Source organism: Ictidomys tridecemlineatus, chromosome 3 (assembly GCF_052094955.1).
Source record: "Ictidomys tridecemlineatus isolate mIctTri1 chromosome 3, mIctTri1.hap1, whole genome shotgun sequence".
NCBI classification, from domain to species: Eukaryota; Metazoa; Chordata; class Mammalia; order Rodentia; family Sciuridae; genus Ictidomys; species Ictidomys tridecemlineatus.
The window spans coordinates 117980993-117997287 of NC_135479.1; the positions used below are offsets into that span (position 1 = coordinate 117980993).

The following is a 16295-nucleotide window of genomic DNA, read 5'->3' on the forward strand; positions in this document are numbered from 1 at the left end:
TATTTTGAGTCTCCTTCCTTTTTCCTGAATTTTAGAGACTAACCATACTGACCATGAAACTGAGAAATACAAATCAAGGAAACAAATATTTTTCTAGTTCAAGAATCACTGATTTCTCAGAGAAATTTCGTGCCCATGGACGGTTCTTTTTTTGGTTATTAGTACACGTGGCAATTAGTGGATTTAATGGCTCTGTTGGCAGGACCCTGTCCCCCAACTCACATTTAACAAATTCACAGAGAGATGCTAGTAGGAGGTGGGTAGGTGTAAACAATGTGGTATATAGTGAGTCACACCCGTTACAAAAGCCAATAATGATTAACTGTGATGAATTTTAAAAATCACCTATGCAGCAGCAGCAGGTGTGGGTGCAGCCAGAGGGGAGAGGCCAAAGGCAGTGGAGGTGCACTTACACTACTCCCATCAAGTGGAGGCTACAACCAAAGCCTCAATTCAGATTACCCTGACTCTAGCTCAAGGGAACAGAGGAAATTACTGGGGAGTTTGGTGGCAAGAGATCTATCAAAGGTGGCGAGGAATTAAGAGACACAGCGGAAAGCTGTTGCCTCCAACTCTGCGCTCTTGGTCACCAAGACGAAAACGCCTGGCGGGGAGCACAATGACGCGGAGAACAGAGAAAACTCTGTGTGCCAGGCCTCCCAGCTCCGCGGCGGTGCCAGTTCACTCACAAGCTCCTCAGAGTGGTTTGGTGAACGTCACATGTGACGCCCGGGGCCCTTCACCCCTCCTGCCGCCACCGGCGCTGCGGACAGAGGATGTTCGGCTGCGGGGGGAGGAGAGAGGGTGTAGGGCGGAGGGCGGAACTTGTTAAGGGAGGGACCGCCACCAGCACCACGTCTGCTACCGCCAGACCCGCGCCCCCGATGCCCACCCCCACCACCGTAGCAGCTCCGACCCGACCTGAGGAAGGGGATGCTGTGCAATAAACCTGGAGGGGAGGGTTAGGCAGGGGAGGGAATCGTGGCTTTGAGGGGGCAGGACCGCGTCTGGAGGATGGGTCTAGTTTGATTCAGACTCCTGCACCCGGCAACGCCACGGAAAGAGGGGGGAGAGGGAGAGAGCGAGAGGAGGTTGCTGTGTGTGTGTGTGTGTGCGCGCGTGTGTGCGTGTGTGTGTGCGTGTCTACAGGTAGCAGCGGCGGCGGCGGCGACGGGGACCCGAGCAGGGGACGCATCTGCAGCCACCTCCCCGCCTATGATTTTTGGAGGCGATTGCTCACTTAGCTGACGGATCTGTAGCCCCGAGAGATCTTCTCATCTTCTCCATTTCCACGCTTCTTAGGCGTCTTCCAGTTTCAAGTGTGTGTTTGGGGTATTTCATTTGATTCTAATTTTTTTTTCTTCTCCCTCTAAATCTCGGGAATTCTACATATTGAAGCAGGTGGCTCCTGGTACGAAATCTTTGGATACATTTGGTTTGCCAAGTTTTGCTCTTCCCTGTCCCTTTCCGCTTTCAGAGGAATCTGTCGTGCTTTTTCTTTTGGATTTACATGCAGAAAACGTATATATGTTTATAGACGACCGAATAATATATATAAATACTTATACGCGTGCCCAAGAGCCTGATTTTCGTCTCTCTTCCCGACAAAGCGGAATGTTTTGGAGCCGATGGATAACGAGAACAGTATTATCATTCTTTTGAGCCTGGTTTCTAAAAAGGGGAGGGAGCGTGAAGAATTGTTTAACATTCGGCCATCGTTTGGCTGCACACTAAGCACCACGAAGTATTTATGGTTGCAGATCAGGTGCAAACGGGGCTTAGAGAGAAAGGTAAGGGAGCTTCCTGCATCCACCGAACTCAGGCGTTTGTCTTAATCCCAGAGATTGCCGAGAACTTCCTACTCCCTGCCTCTCCCTCGCCTTCCCCACCTTCCACCAACCCTGCCCTGTTCTCGCTCTTCGGTATGCTCAACCTTTTTCCAATTCCACTGGGTTAAGCGGGGGAGGGGGGGGGAGGGTTGGCGGTGCTGGAGGTGTAATCGTTTGAGTTTAAATGCGTCTCTCTTTTCCCCAGCTGAGTAACTGAGTTTTGCAATTCCCCTTTTTAGCGGTTTAAAAAAAAATGAATTTTGTCCCTTAAAAAAAAGAATGCTCCCTAGATAACTGTCTAAACATCCCTTGGAGCTAACTCCTCACCGCTGTCCTCTGACGAAAATAAAAACAATTAAAAATAATGAACTTTAATGAACTGGGTGGTTTCCTTGGTACTGGAGTTCATGAAACCTCCCAAATGCTTCTTTTTCATTTAAAAGGAAAAAAAAAATCAGCAAACAAACCAATACCTCGGGAGGAGTCCACAGTGGAGTAATTCAGCTTCGGCTTCTGCATGAAGCCAAATCATTTTACTTGGAGGGTAATTCACCAGAGTTGAGAGAGATGAAGCTAAGTCTGGTGCAGGAGAACCTGCATGGCACTTAATTCCTTTTTAAATCCACCTTGGATACCATCACCAGTCCTTGTTTAACTCCCCATTTAGGCGGCACGTTTGCAGACTTGACCTTTATGGGGAGAGGTGGGATCTTCACCTTGTTTTTTTCTTGTCTTCATCTAACCTCCTTTCTCCTCCACTCCGCTTCTTTAGCCCTGGCAGTTTGTAAATTGCCCGTTTTGCCCACCCCTGCTAGTGGGCGTTCTCTCCCTTCTCCACTCCTGCCCCTCCGTCCTTTCTTCATTGGCGCTTTCAGAGCAGATGCATCTTTTTTCTTAGGTTCACTCTCTCGCCACCCTGCCCCCCCCACACACACACACGCCCCACGGCTCCCCACCTGCCCCAGCTCTCCTAGCTGTTCCTCTCCACCTCCCCGCGGAGGGTCGACCCTTCAATCCCTAGTCCCGGCCTGCAAGCGAGCGGGGGGGGCGCGGAGTCCGTGTGTCTAGGACCCCGCGGCTGCGCCGAGAGCGCGCCCAGGAGGCCAGCGCCGAGCTGGTGTGGGGAGACACCGCAGGAAAGGCGAACCGGAGTGGGTGATAAGAGGCCGGGAGAGCCCGTCGGAGCCGGAGAGACCCAGAGAGAAGGGAGAAAGCGAGGGTGCTGCGCGCACGCTGCCCGAGCCCAGGCGGACGAGTGCAGTCGTCTCCAAATCCTTAGAGCGGCGCCCCAGTCACTGCAGCTTTTCACCCTAGAGCTGTGCCCTGGGACCACAGAGAGCAAGAGCCAGGAAATCGGCCGAGAGGTACCAAAGAAATAAAGAACAGATTACGAGAGAGTGCGGGGAGGGTTTCCTGGAGAAATACCGAGGCTGAGCAGATGGAGGAACAATGCCGCCTCCAGAAGAAAACCCTTGCCTGAACCCTTGGCGGAGCGCAGAGGAGCTGCTTTCAGCCTTCTGCTCTCCCCAGGCCCTCCGGCGAGTTCTGGGGTTGGTTCCGCCTCTTAGTTTGACAGGAATAAGAAAGTTGCTCTTCTTCCCCACAACATTTGCTGAGAAGTGGTTTTCAGATCTGCGTGGTACAAGTCAAGATGTCACTCTTTAGATCCCCCGCGATGAGCAACTAATATATTATGCATTATTGGGCAAAAAAAAAAAAAAAAAAACTCTCCTGGGAAGAGAAGGTAGTCCAAACATTTAAATCGTTCTCCACTGACTCCTGCCCGCTTCAGCACAATGCCTTGTGAGTAGAAATGAAAAGCTACCTGCAGTAAATTTAAAATTATTTAAGTTGAGATTTTGAAGGAGGAATAATTTATTCTAGAGGAGGTTGTTCGTGTATTATAGAAATGAAGGAAATTATGTGTCTGAGATTTGATTCATTTGTGATTATTCTAATGAATGGTTGGCCTCCACAAAGGTATTATTTCTTTTTCCATTTCCAGAACCATAGTGACACACGTAGGACTTTCGAAATGTGAATTTAGATAATTAACCCTGTAACTATCACTCTGCATTTGTATAGGTAGTTGATATATTCATTTTCCCTCTTTTTATACTAAAATTACAGTAGACTATTTTTGCTTGAATTGAGTTCTCATGCTGTATATGAAATTACAGTGCCTTAATGTATTTCTCAAAAATTATTTGTGCCCAATTATTGACAGGATCATAGATATAAAAATCCCACCGAGAAAAGATATGTGTATCTATGTTTGAGTGTAAAACCTCTATAATGTCTCGGCATTATTATCAGCTGTTGTAACCTCGCAGAACACCAGATTTTTGAAATGAGTTCAGAAGCAAGGGCCGTGCATGTATTTAAAATATTAAATGTAAAGTACAAAAACATTAAGTTTACTGTGCCCTTGGCAGACAATGCCTCTAAGTCTACTTGCGCTGCCTAGTGATTGAGTGATTCACAGAGAAAGTAGAAGTTAATATTTCTCAGGCCTTCTGATTACATGGTTTGATTAAAAGAAGTGACTGTTTTCTGTAAGCCTGCTATTCTACAGTTAGTCTTCCCAATCCTCTTAGCATAAGTAGAAATTGAGGGAGTCATCTTTCAGCAGCCTGTACCAGTGTTATTCCTGGAGTGTGGAGTTAAGAAAAGCCCTCCTTCGTGCCTGCTTCCCATTGTCTCTCTCCCTCCCCAGAGTACATTCAGTCAATCTTTATTCCCTAGTGGAGTTTCATTTTGTGAAAATTTCCATTTATATTTAGTTATAACATATTTTCCAACATAAATGTTTGAATTGTTCTGAAGCTGGAATGTACACTTACAGAAGGTACTCTGAGAACTCTGCTCTGTTTGTAGGGTGTTAGAGGCCTTGCTGACCCTGTATTCAGCTAGAGGACTCTCTAGAATCTCTTCCAACTCAGAATTTCTTGTATATTTTATTCCAGTATTTTCACATGGTTATCCAGTGGCAATATCTACAACTTCCTTTAACTTTCCTTAAATTAGCTGTTTAAGTTTTATTTATTTTTTAAAAATAGAATAATGAAATAGTTAGAACTGGAGAACACAGGTGCAAATCTAAGATCTCTGAGACTTTTTAAAATTTCCACATAAAGTTTGATGTTACAACTTTTAATGGGATGTTCCTGATACATATAGATGTAGATACAATCAATATTTCTTTCTTTGGGTTTCTGTGTGTTGAAATAAATAATTTTAACATAATTTGGGAAAGAATATTGGTTTCTCTCTCTAGAAGTTGTTTTTTTTCTTTAATATTATACTAAGGAATTATTTCACAAATTACCTAATGAATACTAACTTGTAGTTTTGGGAGGCAAACCAATTAGTTTTAACAGTAAGATTAGCAACTGCAAGAGAATAACAGTATACTTTTTCCATGTTTTAAAGAGTTTTGTGTTTGAAGTCAAGTTTGAAGCCTGTTTCCTTCTTATTAGATTATGAATAGGAAGGTATGATTTGTTAGTTATATTTAAATTATTTATAAAATAATGCAATTATCCCAGTCCAATGCACTAGGCTTATTTTGTTTTCTAAAACACATTTCTGATCTTGCAGATTTCTTATTTACAATAGCCTATGGTTTTTTATAGTGTCCCCAATCCTCATGACATTCAACTCTTTTCACAATTTTTATATGCAAGTATCCCTTAGCTGACACTTCTCCCCAATTTTCTCTTCAGTTCATTCACAAGACTCTTACTATTTCCCAAGTACTAACACAAATTTAGGTTTCTATGTTTTGCTTATATGATCTTCTCTTCATGGACCCATTTCCCCACATACCCACCAACCACAGGACAGGAAAACATTTTAGTTCCTTAAAGTTGTCTTTGCTTCACCTGCTTCCTTCCTTTATCTTTGCTCTGAGCTCCTACCACATTTTATTCACACCAAGAGAAGCTCACCTTTTGCATTCCTAATGGTTGGTTTCCTTAATACAGTATATTGCCCAAGGTCAGAAACCATATTTGACTGATGATTTCACTTCAAATATTTATCCCCATGTCTGAACATAAAGTAGATCATAAAAGAGTGTGTGTGTGTGTGTGTGTGTGTGTGTGTGTGTGTGTGTGTGTGTGCGCGCGCGTATGAAATTTACAAACATATTTGGCTACGAAGTAACAGATAACCTAACTGTGGATTAAGCAAATAAAGACTTATGAGATACTAAGAAGTCAAGAGAAGACAGTTGCTTAAGCATTTTATCAAGCAATCAAGCTTACCCCATCATCTTGATAATTTATTCTCATGGTCACAAGATCGCTGCCATGCCTCCAAACTATATGTGTTATCTAGTTCCAGAGAAAGAGGGGAGATAAAAACAACAAAAAGAGTAAATACTTCAGAAAATACTATATACATCAGAAAAATGACAAAGAGAAGATAAACAGCCATAAAACAGAGTGGATATACTTTTTTAAACTTAATAATTTTTGATGAAATAACTATAATGATATTGTACTTTCTTTGTCTTTCTCGTGGTATTTTATATGTCGTTTTCATGGTGTTTGAATACCTCAATGTTTTTCAACTTGGACATTGTTTTGATTTGGAGCCGGCTAAGTCATTTTATGTGTTCTAGGAGAGGATCCTATACGTTATAGGATATTTACTAACATCTTTGGCCTCTACTTTCTAAAGGCCAATGGTACACCCCACTGCCTACCCCCATCAGGACAATCAAATATCTCCAGACATGGCCAAGTATCTTTGAGAGGAAGAAGTTTACCAGGTTGTGAACCATTGCAATGGGGTAGGACGGAAGAGCCCCCCTGTTTTCCACTTCTTTTTATTTGCATTGCAGCACAATGAAGAGCTGTTTGGTTTTTTAATTAACAAGTGGTAGAGGAGCCTTTATGAGATTTCAAAAAAGATGGAGGAGGAAGGAGAGGAAGCCAAGGAAAAGGAGAGGGGATCCAATAAGTCCCTTCTTTGAGCATTGCATCTTTTTTGTGGGGTGGACCTTCTCCCCATAGACTTCCTTTCTCAAATCACCTCCAGAACCATTTCAGCTGGCCTCTTCTAGGGACCTGAGAGGTTGGGAGATGCATAGTGTAGTGTGGCATATTGCTACCTGCACAAGATCACAATCCATGACAAAAGAAGAAGGGAAACAAATTCAGGGTTGAAAACGAGTAGTGCTTGCCACCATGATAGAATAAATAAATATGTAATACTCACCTAAATACTTCAGAAAGTAGAAAAAGTAAAGACAAGGTAAACTGCCACTAAAGAGGGTGGACATAATTTTTTTCACTTGATAAAATTTGATGAAATAACTATGTTGATGTGATTTTTTTCCCATATGGTATTTTACTTAGAGAATAAATGGGCAGAATGGAGGCAACTTGGTCTTCCTAACATTTCTCTTTTCACACATTATCCCATCTCTTCTGGTCTATTGAATAAAACAATAAAGGTTGCTATTCATACTTAGAAATTAGTGGTCAAATACATGAAAAAAAAATGTCAAAGGAGTTACAAAATGTACAACCATTGCTTTAATACTCCTTTCTAATGGTTGTATTTAGAAAGTTCTCACATGCCTGTGATGACATTACTTCAAATAAAAGTTCCTTATATAGATGTGGTAGCCAGAACTATAGCAACTCTAACCTGAGCTGCTCAATAAGTTACTTCAGAATGATAATAGGAATCATCAGATTCCATTATAGAGAAGAATTCTGCCTTACAAAGATACATCAACATTGCTATGTATGGCCAATCATCTTGTTTCTTCTAACCCTTTGATCTACATTCTCTGTAAGTTTGCTGAATGACAGTTTTTACTTAGCTCTGCGTAGAACACAAAAATACAAAACATGATATCTTGTTAGGAAGTTTTCACCTGAAAGTACTGGAGTACCCAATTAAAGTCCTTAACAAGTAAGACTTATTATTGTCTCACAAACAAGGATTCTGGAGGTGTGCTGTTCCAGGTTGGCCTAACTTAGCAGTGCGAGGATGTCAGCTTCATTACAAGCTCTTAACCACCATCTTGGAACCAGATATGCAAAATGATCCGCACAAAGCAAGCATCACCTCCCCCCACAAAAAGAGGAAAACAGTCTTCTTCTTAGGGAAATATACCTTTTTATCAAGATGAAAAGTTTTTCCAGGGACCATCAACAGACTTCTCTTAATGCCTAATGGACAAAAACTGTCACATCCCACTCCTAACTAAGAACTGACAAAAGAGATAGTACGTTGTATTATTAGGATCGTGACCAATCTTGGTCCATTCCCACAGGTTTGATTTCCCTGTGGATACACAGAGATCAGAGCTCTGTTAACTGGGAGGCAAGGAACAGCAGTTGTAACCTTGGGCAGTTACTGGGAGTGTTCCACAAGTATTCTGCCTGTCCTTCTCAAATCTTTTACAATTAAAATGCCTGTATTAAAAGCAAATGCACAAAATAATTAAATGATCTTTGAATCCATGGACAGAATCTATATTCATTTCATACTTTTGCATGCTTCTGACATTGAATGCATGCTTTTGTGATGTTGCAAGTTTGTTTATTTGTTTTGGTTGTTGATTTGTTATACTACCTAGACAATTTGAAAATGTAGAAATGTGTTCCGGACAGGAGAATTACAAACACTAAATTCTGTTATATTACATGTATAAACAAAAAAACTACCTTTTCAACTTATATCTTTATCATACAATATAAACCCCAGTTAAGTTAGAGAATGCCCTACTTATCAAACAAATCATTTGTCTTCATTTATATTTGTTACATAATCTTATCATCATAATTAGAGAATGGATTGAGAAATGACTGGATCCGTTGGCCAGGTGCTCTCATGAAGAAGGACTTGATATTACCTTTCTCTTTTTAATCATACTTGTTTACTTGGAGTATCCAGGGCATATCTCTAATTTTTAGCTCACGTAACAACAAGTAACTTTCTCATTGAACATTCCTAGGGCTTTATTTGAAACAAGGAAATCTTTATTTCCATTTTTTAGTCAGATTTCATGGAAGCCCAGAGCCAGTTTTATGTTTAATTAAAAAAAAAAAGTCCTTAAGCATTTCCTTTTATTCTGCTTCATTATTCAAATACATTTTAAACTTTAAATTTGTTTTATGATTATTTGATTGTTACAGAGTATTTTATCATAAACTGATTAAGATTATTTTTGGAAGGAGGAAGAATATAATAAATACAAGTACAAACACATGTATTTCAGATCCCTCAATAAATGTCTTTTTCCCAAATGAATATGTTTGGAGATTATATGGTGTTATATGTAATAAGCTGCTGAATTTATGGCAGGAAAGGTGCATTAGGCATAAACAGTTTCAGGGGCTTTCAGGCATTTCCTTGAGTCAATTTGATGGACATCCTGTGGTCATTTGCAGACAGATGGACACATACATGTGATTGTTTGCAGACAAACTAAGGTGGTCTATGTGACAGACTATATAAACAAGCTGAACTCATTGAAGTTATTTTATTCTATGATCAGATATCAATTGTTTTTCAACTTCTTCCCTCTAGACATAAAATTTCAATAACCTCAGTCTTAATAACTCTTTCTCCAGTATAGAGGAATAAATAAATTTTCATACTAAAGCCACAAGAAACCATGAACTAGAACAGGAATAGGTTTGATATCTTTCTTTTTTTGCTCCAAAATCAATTTTGTGATGGGCTTTGGCTGTCTCCTTGGTTTACCTTGAGCATGGGAGAGAGAATGTTCTCCCAGAGCACATCTTTATTCTGTTGCTAATGCTCTCCTTTCAGAAGCCATGCCTAAAGCTGTTTACACCACAGCAACACATCTGAGTTGGGCTTCTTGCTTCCAAAGGAACTGGTTTCTGAATAGAACTAGATGATAATTAATCACTCCATCTCTGTTAGGATCAGAAACAGATGCTTTTCCTTTTTTATTTAATAGAAGGTAGGTTTAAAAGTAGAAAGACAGTGACACTGAGTCTTAAATAGACCCACATTTTACTTGGTGCTCCCTTATCAAGTGACTATCATCAGAGGACACTGTTTTCTAAGCATCTACCTGACCTTCTGTCAGTTAGACCTGTGCAGTGCCTGGTACTTCAACAAATCCATTGTAAAATAATTGCAGTTATTAATAGCATGAACCTAAGGCACTGGAAGTTGCTTAAGCCTCCCCTAGGAATTAGAATGTTTCATTGTATTTACTGTACCAGATATCATCCAAACTAAGGGGCACTGCTATTAGGATGCATTGTCTTCCCTGTACCACAGAAGAGTAGAAGCTCCCCAATTAAATATCTCTCAACAATGCTTTTCTGCCACTAAGAATTTTTTTAATTTTATTCTTCTATAAAGAGTAATTTTATACTTAAGTAGATGTAGATTTTATCATATGTCAGTTCTGTGCATGCATAAAATGTATGATATTAGCAAAATTCATTGGTTTGAGGATTAAAAACACTTCATCCTATTTAGAATCTAACTCTTGACTCACTTTTGACTCAGTCACCTATGTCCAGATTTTCCCACACAGTAGACTCTCTGTGCTGGTAATACCCCACTTCTAAAGAGGGCTTCATGATTATCCCCAGGATTTCATTCCAAGCAGCTAATATCGTATGAAAGACTTGATGCTGATGTTTTTATTAATTTTAATTAAACACCCAGGACTTATGTTTCTGTCTTCAATTATCCTATAGTGTAGGGAGAAGTGGCTGTCTGGTCATGTCAAGGGCAGTACAACCAATTTTCACCGACATAGTTTATGGCAAGTAGATTTCCCAGACTACTTGGCCATCCAGAATTATAAAAGGCATCCTGATTTCAGAGATATTAGTTTTTTCAAAAGTATATCCGTCAATGAAATATAGCAACTTTAGTGATGCATATATCCTCAATTTTAAAACATACCAATTCATTAATGATAATTAACCAAACTATTTAATTAATCTTCAAATATTTGAATAAGAGATATTATTAACAAAATTCTTAAGGACTATGAATAGGGTCTAATCCTATAATTTTTCATTATTTCTTACCCTCCTATCTAATATGTAAAACATAGATTTCAAAAGGGAAGTAATTGCAAGATGAAAACAAACAAAAATCATTAGATGACTTAACATTTGTAAAGCAGACTCTACTAGTAACTATCTGTGCCACATCCTGTAATTTCTTTCACCTATCTGGATGTTGGTTTTAGCATTCAAAATGCATGTTTGAAAATATTCAAAATTAAATGTGCTTTCTGGCTCTAAATCTGCTTTGGGTAGTCAGTAATAGAGAATGTTCATAATGATAATACATTGCATATAATTATGTTAATTTTAATATATTATGAAGATATAATAGGAGATATAGTATTTTAAGCCAATTAGCTTAAAATATATATATTAATATTTATAGGGTATTGTAGACTTTTAAGATTTTACATTTTTGGAAGCTTACCCATACATAGCTTACTTTTTCTTGAAAACAACTGTAAGCAACACAGAAGTTTGAAAAGAATGGAGATAGGACTGAGGAACAGGAACTCTTCTCCTCACACATACTGGCTTTGAAATATTACTGAATGAATCAAAGCCAAATAGAATAATGTAAATGTAGGACATGGCAAAGAAGAAAATATATTTTCCATGGAGAATAAGGCAAACTCATACAGGAATTAACTATCACTATATATAAATATTCTGCTTATACAGACAGTCATCAGTAAAAAGCAAGAGAAAATGGCAGATAATGATGAAATTTCCCTTTTTAAAAGTTTTGCCATTACTCAACTACATACCACTGGTTTTTTTAAAAATGTGAATAAAAGGAAGAAGGTCTATGGTTGGCTCAGTCAGACTCTACTATTTGTGGATGTATCTTGACAGTTCTCACCATGCAGTTACACAGACAACAGTGTTTCTTCCCTGTATTGTATTTGAAAATTGCCACTGCTCTTAAGTGGGCAAAAAGCGGGGCACTTACTTTTTGATAAATAACAAGCTCTCCAGACGTGTGCCACTCTCCTCTTATCCTTTCTTTCTGTAGCCACCACAGAGAAAACACTGTTGCTTCTTACCTACCTGTTTTGTTAAAAAAGTGAGTTCATTTACAGAACAAGAGGAAAATTCACCTTTATTTTTTATTTGTGCTAGTATTCCTAAAGCATCCTTTTAATACAATCAATGCATTAAAAAACATAAGATACAGATATAATATTGCTGCAAGTAATTGGGTTTTTATTGAATTAGTAATTAAATTACCTTAATTCTCTACTTGGGTCATTTTGTCCATAAGAAAAATATAGAAGATACTAGTTTTTAAGATGGAGAATATTATTTAATGGCTTACAATTTTAGACTGTTAAATAGGGTTCTAAGATTATATTCAGACTATAATCACAATTTTTATGACTAAAGGGGGGAATCACAATTTTTGACCTTAAATGGTGTAAAACATATTGTAGAAAAGGAATAATTTTTTCTAGAAAACGTCAATGAATTTCCAATGGTCTTTCCAGCTGAACAGCTAAAAGAGCTTTAGTGGTATTTGGACACGTGTACACCAACTTCCTTAGCTCACAAGTAATGAACCTCTGACCCAGAGAAAGATGAGTTGCTAGGTTTATACAATGGTGGAGCTTGGATTCAAATATCCTAATCTTTAGGTAATGCTTCCATGTATTAATTTTATGTATGGGATAGTAAAAACGATACTTCAACATTAACCGAGTTTTTAGCAAAGCAGGTAGATAAGAGGTAACAGTGTTTTCTCTGTGGTGGCTGCAGCTACAAGGAGAAAAAAAAAGTGGCACATGTCTGAAGAGCTTTTTATTCATTAGAAAGTGCCCAGCTTTCTTCTCTGATCACTCAAGAGCAGTGGATATATATATATATATATCACACATACATATATATATATATATATCACACATACATATATGTATATATATATACATATATAATTTGAAAAATATATATACATATATACACACATGTTATTATCATACTATTCTGATAATATTACTATCATTATATATTTATAAATAAATAAAATAAATATATTTATATATAAATATTACTATCATTATATATTTAGTAGAAAATTAGAAGTACAGGTGATAAAATTCCCAAAACTGATAAAGAAGGGAGTTATATTTTTAGGAAGGGTAGTTAAGATGATTTTTTTGAAGGAGATTAGGATATGAATAAATGAAAATGAGGGATCACAGTATTGCTTAAACAGGGCTGGGGTTTTGGCTTAGTGTAGAGTGCTTGCCTTGCACGTGTGAGACCCTGAGTTTGATCCTTAGCACCACAAAAATAAATAAATAAAATAAAGATATTGTGTCCACATATAACTAAAAAATATATTTTTTAAAATATTGCTTAAACAAAAGCAAAACAGAAAAGAAAACGAAGATAAAGACATGTAGCCGAGGCAATTGGCCAGTCTGGATTTTTTTTTTTTTTTTTAAGTAAACACACAGCCAGGTTGATGGCACACGCCTATAATCCTAGACACTTGGGAGGCTGAGGCAGGAAGATTGTGAGTTCAAGGCTAGTTTCAGTAACTTAGCGAGGTTCTAGGCAACTTAGTGAGACCCTGTCTTGAAATATAAAGTAATAAAAAGAAAGGGCCAGAGATGTAGCTCAGTGGTTAAGAACCCCTGGTTCAGTCCCCAGTACCAAAAACAAACAAAAAGAAGTAGACACACACACACACACACACACACACACACACACACACACACAGAGAGAGAGAGAGAGAGAGAGAGAGAGAGAGAGAGAGAGACTATTGTAGAAATAAAAGATGCTTATTGAAAAGGATCATCTCATTCTATGTTTAGTACTGTGTCTTAGGACCTCTGCAGGTTAAAAATATTAATTATATATTTATTCTGAATAAACTTTCCTTGAAGTGAATTTCTACTGGAAAACAAAATATTTAAAAGGAAACATATAACTTTTTGGAGCATGTATCTAGTCATATAATTTCTGGATACAAAATCAAATTGAGATCATTTGATTGTCAGCAGACAAGGTCATCCTTAGCACAAGGCTGTCTTGGTGTGATTTTCTAACCTGAGCACTACCTCCTTGGCAAGTATGAGAAGCACTCAGGCACCAAAAACATACTTTATTTCCCATGTTCCTTTTCAACAAGGTCCTCAATCAGTCCTTTTATATTGGTTATATAATAAAAGTGTCCTATCAGCTTAAGAAAGAGATAACTCTAGTAAAGTATTAATCTGTCTTTGAATACTCAGTGATCACAGTCATCATCGCTTAAAAAAAATTTTTGTAACATTTTAAGGCCTAAAAGGTTCAGTGTCAAATAACATATATTCTTTTGTTTCCACTAAATTGCACAAGTCCCTCCCGACTCTCTTCGAATCCACTTTCTGTAAAAACAGCAGGTCATTCTGGGAGTCAGTGGCTTGAATAACCAGCACTTGGGGAACGGGGAGGGAATCAGTCAGAAGAGCAAGAGCATGTTTTCTACAGAGCTCAATAAACATGGTCATAATTTCTCTTGAACAGGTGCATTACGACCCTGCCAGTCAGAAATACCCTGGGAATAGTTCAGGTATTCAATTTTGAATGCCATTCCCTCTCTAGTCTTCCCTAAAACTCCGGAGAAGCATGAGTCTTCACAGAACAGCTTCATTTAATGTGGCACTTTCTCTGCCACACAAACCTGAGAAGAGCAAGAGAGTGGGGTGGTGTTTCTAAAGAACACAAAGAAACAACAATCACTGGAAATGGAATTGTTTATGAGAGATATACAGAGCATCTTTAAGATAGCAATATATTTTATTTCAGCTGCTGCACTCAAACTTGCAAAACAGTAACATATATGCATGTTTATAAATGTGAGTATATCTGGCCATCTATCTGATTTAATAGGAAATTCTAGATGAATGCCTTACATGAGAAAGCATGAGAAGAAATGAGCAGTTTTCTTGGGAAAGTTACTCATAGAATATATACTCTAGATGAGAAAGAGAAAGACACTAAAAAATGTTTTGGTCACCAGCAAAATAAAGCTAATATCTATCCATCCATTGTATGCTTTGTTGCTTATCCTCATGAATGCTTTTTTTTCTTTATCCTCATTTCCATGTTTCTTGATCCCGCTAGTTGATCAACAACCCATCTTGCATAGCATTCTTCCTATACCTAAAAAGAGAACCCTAATTCAAAAATGTCCCGTGTTCCTTCAGACTATTGTAAAAGCCTTCCAATTGCAAATGTCAGCAACCAACACTCAAATGACGTATAAGTCTTTCTGAGTGCTTTCCTGCCCCATGATACTCAGTTTATTAAAAGGAATGGAACAAAATAGGCAGATATTGATGGAGAAGGCAAGGAAGATCATTTTAAACCAAGACCACTGCCAGTGAGCTCAAGCCTCAGTCTGTGCCAGATGCTTATTAGAAGGATGCTTTAGGGACATAGATGGAGGCCAAGAGGAAATCTCGGGAGAGGGTGGAAGACTGAGAAATTAGAGAATGGGAAAGAGGCTGAAAAACAATGAACAAGACCTAGGAAAACATACATGTTCTGCATACTTTAGCTCAATAGTTGTATTATTGCTAGGTTAGAGACAAAAATGCTTGATCTCTGTAGTCTTCACCTTTCTTTCATTTAGTTTTTCTATCTGCAAAATAAAGTTGATAATATCAGCCTCATAGGGCTATTAGGAGATTAAATGAAATAATATAGCACTTTTGCCTGGTGCATAAAATTGTTCAAAAGTGTTCACACTGCCACAATAGTACTCTACATGTGTACATAAACACACTGCTCACTTACTAATAGCCATTTAACTCATTTAAGAGACAGGATCTCACTATGTTGCCCAGGTTGGCCCTGAGCTCCTAGGCTCAAATGATCCTCCCGTCTGAGCCAATTATTATCTATTCTCTATACATCAGGTCAGATGTGGTGCTAGATACTGTGGAGAAGGCAAAGGTGAGTCAAACAGTGTCTAAAATTGTGGTGATTCTTCTTCTTCTTCTTCTTCTTTTTTTTTTTTTTTTTTTGCCTGGGGCTTCTGAAGTTAAAATATAGCATATTCTACCCTGTTTTAGCTAATTCAGGGGGGAAGATAGGCCTGTTTTTATTTCACTCATACATGGAAGGAGGGATAAAACATTTAGGAATGATGAAATTGGCAGCTGCAAAAAAAAATCAAGGACTCTGTCAGTATTAGAATGTGAAAACATTTGAGTCATAGGCTTGCTAGGGAGTGTTTAATAGGCGCCTTTGTAAAATCTCCAAACTAAGCTGTATCATTTTCTATACATGCCTAAATCTCTTAATTACAAAGCAACTTTAATTATACATAAAGTATGCCTCTTCAATCATGTTTTAATCACACATGAAAAAAAATTAAATTTATCCCAATGTTATTTTCTGCATTTCAATTCTGATTTTTAAACTCTGGCATATTCTGTACCAA

The 16295-nt window shown here is 38.3% G+C and overlaps 1 protein-coding gene across 4 annotated transcripts in view; it reads left to right on the plus strand.

Annotated features, from left to right (window-relative positions):
* The first annotated feature begins 1115 nt into the window (after positions 1–1115).
* The window catches only part of Nlgn1 (neuroligin 1), an 883817-nt gene continuing 868637 nt past the window's right edge, over positions 1116–16295 (plus strand). The window contains exon 1 of one of the 4 annotated variants that reach the window (XM_078043661.1): positions 1116–1319. The gene's annotated coding sequence lies outside the window, so the exon portion shown is untranslated. The other 3 variants (XM_078043658.1, XM_078043659.1, XM_078043660.1) reach the window with 3 other exon arrangements.